Source organism: Podarcis bocagei (assembly GCF_964188305.1).
Source record: "Podarcis bocagei genome assembly, chromosome: 11".
NCBI lineage: Eukaryota > Metazoa > Chordata > Lepidosauria > Squamata > Lacertidae > Podarcis > Podarcis bocagei.
Genome location: NC_138136.1, coordinates 13,174,183 through 13,179,178, shown reverse-complemented (window position 1 = coordinate 13,179,178; position 4,996 = coordinate 13,174,183).

The window sequence follows — 4,996 nt, the reverse complement described above, 5'->3', positions numbered from 1 at the left end:
AACGGTTAGGAGCAGTTTGCCAGTTTCTTAACTTTCCCCTTCCCTGCACAGTGTGCCATGACTGTTTGACGGAGTAATTCAGAATTGCTGTTGGTGCTTTTCATGTTGTCTTCGGCTGCATATTTGAACATTTCGAGACCTCTTCAGACCTTCCTTTCACTACATGAATAAAATCGCGCGGAGGAGGAAGTGGAGATTGGACCAGCTCACCCCCACCCCACCCCTCTATCATTCTCAATGAGTAAGAGAGCCACGTTTAAAAAAAAGGTCAAGGTAAAGGACCCCTGGACAGTTAAGTCCAGTCAAAGGCGACTATGGGGTTGTGGCGCTCATCTCGCTTTCAGGCTGAGGGAGCCAGGCAGTAACATTCCTTTTTAACCAGACCTTGAGTTCATCTATTTGACATCCTATACCCTTTTAAAATGTGGCTCTTTTCTGGGGGGGGGGTGTTATTGGGTTGTTGTTTTTTAATCTGATTATGTATGTTATGATCTTTTCTGTGAACCTCCCTGAGAACTTTGGGTATAGGGTGGTATATAAACTCTAATAATAATAATAATAATAATAATAATAATAATAATAATAATAATAATATACAGTGGTACCTTGGGTTACAGACGCTTCAGGTTACAGACGCTTCAGGTTACAGACTCCGCTAACGTGGAAGTAGTACCTCGGGTTAAGAAATTTACCTCAGGATGAGAACAGAAATTGTGCGACTGTGGCGCAGTGGCAGGCCCCATTAGCTAAAGTGGTACCTCAGGTTAAGAACAGTTTCAGGTTAAGAACGGACCTCCAGAACGAATTAAGTTCTTAACCCAAGGTACCACTGTAACAACAACAACAACAACAACAACAACAACAACAACAACAACAACAACAACAATAGAAGCAGCTCCTAGGTGTCAAGAACAGAGCCACATCCTTGCACCAATGAGGACCACAAGCTGGAGGCTGCCTTGGTAAGTTCTCTGAGTCGTCGGTGTGTCATGGAAGCAATGGAGAATGGAAACTGAGCCAGTGTTTCTACTCTTGCAGCAGAGGCAAACTACAGCACAATCCCATGCTCATGAACTCACAAGTCACTGAGTTAAATAAGGCTCAGTCCGATTACAGCCCGAGTTGGGCACAAGCTGAAAGATGGAAGTTAAGATGTGAGGAAAGACCAAGCCCCACAATTCAAGGTGGTGTTTCTGTCAGTTTGCATTTCTTAGTGCAGAAAGTATTTACCTCTTTGTATAGATATCTTTCCTATTCTACTTAATTCAAGAGGGTTTTGGAAGCTTCTCTGTGTGACAGAAACAAGCAGAAGGTACATGATGTTTGGGTTATTCCTTCAGAGAAGCTGAGTACACCTGGCTTAAACTGGCTTTGTTATCTCTTTCTGTCAAGGTCATGCTGACTGACTATAATAATAAGGCCAGAAGGAGCCTGGGTTTCGCTTTCTCTTTCTATCTCTTTTCCTTCTGGTGTTCTGTACATAGTATGCTTTGTGTTAAGGTTTTAGACTTATTATAAGTTATTGTAAATTTAAATTAAGTCTGCCGTAACTGGGTTTATTATGGACAGTGCCAATCCTGAATGTATTGGATTTGTGATCATTATGCTAAGCTCTGCTGGGTGAAATATTAATTGCCTCTGGTCTATTTTTTGGGAATCCTGCAACATGTTTAAGTTTTTAATCTGCTAACTATACATTGGAATCTGCTCTGGATCAATATTGAGTAGAATTCCATGACAGTTTCCTATATAAGTTAGCATCCTGGAAGCCACTGTTCCACACTTTGAGTTATACTTGAAAGGATAACTTTCAGTGTCAGTGCTGGAATTATTGTGAAAATAAGAATTTGGGTGGCATCAAATTTTGTCCTCCCTCACCACATTACCTGTTTGCTCCTGGAGATGCATTCATGTTCCAAATTATTTCAGCTGACATTCAAAGTCGCTTTGATTGCCTTTTGCAAAGTTTATTTAAATGACAAGGTTTTTTCCTTACTTTCTGTGCTTTCCTTTGGGTGCTTTGATTCCACACGACTACTTTCCCCTAGACACAATTGTCATTGTCTGTGCTCAGAGGACTTTGTGGACGTTATTTCTGTCATATTAAACCCTCTAAAGTAGGCCAGTGTTATTTCCCCGTGGTTTATCCTGCAAAGTTGAACCTGTTTAAGGCTGCCTAGTGGCCAATGTGAGATCGGAGCCAGAGCCTTCTTGGCACATAGCTCATGCTCGTCGTTACTATACCACACCTGCTCTTAATGCTAAAATGGCTGTCTTCCACATCAAAGTCATCGCCTTCTTTGAACTGTGCCTTTGGAACTTTTAGAATGCATTATTGTCTTTTCAATCTGTATGTGGTCTCTCAAAGGCCACCTTTATTCAAAGGGACAACATGACATTTTCCATTATGTTTAAATTAAACATTAGTTTCTTATCTCCACCAAGTGCCCTTTAAAATATCTTTAGGTACATCCTTCCATTTTATCTTTTAATTGGCTTACTTTGAAGAACTGCTTTATCTCATGTTTAAATATAGAGCCATCATCATCAGGTTGGGAATGGGATATTTGTTTTTGTTTTGTTTTGTTAATTGTATTTTTACTAAAGATTTCTTAATTTACAAAAATATGTGCATTGTCTCTTTTTTGTGAGACATTAGCATTGCATACATTGTTAGGTTAGGAAGAAAAGAGGGGGGAAAGGTAGAGGCGGGAATGGTGAGTGGGGGGGTTGCGTAGCAATACTTCAATTCTTCTACTTAGTATATGTGTGGGCTTTTGTGTCAGCTATTCCTTTGGTGGTGAGAGGTTGGGGTTGGCCTAGGGTGTGGTTGGTTGTCTTTGATTGGCTGTAGTGAAATTTGTTTTCATGTGTGTGTGTGTGTGTGTGTGTGTGTGTGTTTGGATCAGGTTAGCCAGATTAATTCATATGCTGTTGACGGGTTTTTGTTGTTGTCTTGTTGGGCTGTGTATGTGATAAAGGGGAACCATACCGGGTGAAGGCGTCTTCTTCTATTTGTCTCCGTGTCAGTTTCAGTTTGTTGGTTAGTTTTTCTAATAAGGCTGTTTCCCATACTATTTGATACCAGTGGTCCATGCTTAGTTCTGACAGGTCTCTCCAGTGTCTGGCTGTGATGCTTCTGGCTGCTGAGATTAGGTGGGTTATGAGCTCTTTGTGATGTAAGTGGGCATTATTATCTGGGAAGATGTTTAGGAGGGCCAGTTCTGGAATGACTTCTAATATTTGCTTAGTTGTTTTGCATATTTCTTATATGGTTGATGTCCAAGAGTTGGGTTTTAGTTTAGTTTTTTTTAATATATATATATATATATATTTGAGGAGGGCAGAGAATGTTTAAAATATGGAATGAGTATGGCAAAATAATATCAGCATAAGATAAGAACCTAGTTTCATGCCTTGTTTTGCAATGGAGATACATTTGGTTGTTCTGATGGAATTATCTGTATCTGGAAAGGGAATTAAAACAGCAGCAACAGCCATAATCACAAAAATTAATAACATTTATATAGTGAGCTAAACTTCTTCAGCTACAATTGTCAACTGGAAAATAATCCTGGGTCACGACAGATGAGAAGTTGAGCCTGAGAGTTAGCGTGTCATCATGTGTGCTCCATCATGGCAAACGCAAAATTCAGTTTCGTTCATCGTGCAGCCTCTTTGCCACAATGTTACACCTGAGAGATCCTTCCTGTTTGTGGGATGTAACGTCATTGAAGCAGTCAAATACAACATTTCCTGTTTGCCCAGAGTGGACACACAGGGGGATGTTGCTCCAGCCAGGAGGACTTCCTGTCACACCTGGTCTGGAGCTTCCTCTCCCTGCATGTGACCAGGTAAGTGTCGATGTCTGGCACTGCTTACTTCCTTTACTAAAGCCCATATTTGCTTTAGGGTCCCATGTAATACAAGCACCTCTCCTCTGAAGGTAATTGTTGCAAAAGTAATTTTAATCCTCATTTCTTTCTGTCCTTATAACACTGACCTCGTATGACCTGGCATGAAGCTGCGGTTGTAATTACTGATGTAATGACTTGGTTTTTTTATTATTCACTGCAGCCATGCCCTGTTAGATGTTTCCTCTTACATGGGCCTTTTAGCATGAATTTGTTTGATCCCTCTTCTTGAAGAGGCTCATCCATATTTCCAATTTGTTTGCCAAAGTATTTGGAAGCACAGAGATGGGTGGAAAGATTTTGATTTTCCATGCTTTAAAGCTGACAACAATATTTTGCTTGGGATGTAGTTTGTTTTGGCTACCGTAGGCTTAAACCATGCCAAGAGCTTTAGTTAGTAGTGAGAGCGTGCGGCGGTGTCTCATTTGGTCTGGAAGATGTCCAAAACATTTCAGTAATCAGGTGCTTGGAAAAGGAAACTGTTTACAAAAGGTGACATTGAGCTAAATGGCGGATAGAGCAAATTTGGATAACGAGGAGTTTTATGTAATAGAGCTTTGACGACATCTGCAAATGGCATAGCATCTCAGCTCAGAATGATCTTCGGCCGTTGCTCTTAAATTTTGGAGACGTATAAACCACTTAACAGTCTGCTCCTGTGTGTGCCTACTCAAACGTAATCCCATTAGGTTCAGTGGGATTTACTCCCAGGTAAGTGAGGACAGGATTGCTGTCTGAATAAGTGTTCCAGTTATCTCTGCCATCTAAGCTGCTCTTTTGATTTAGGAAGTGTTCTGTGTTTTAATAATAGTATAAAAGAGGTTTAGAGATATTTGTGAGGGTATCTGCCATTGTTAAAGATGAACTTTCCTATTAAATGAGTAAGTTTTGATCTTCAGACTGCATCCTTGGTTATTCCATAGATGACAAACTCTTGTTTTGTTTTGTTTTGTTTTATTAGCTTTTAAAGATAAATAGCTCCTTTGAAACAGGATTGCATCTTCTCTCTCTTTCTCTGTTTATTCAGCATCTTAAAAAGTGACCTCATCTGATGACTTGGCCCAGATATGATTGAAGTTTGT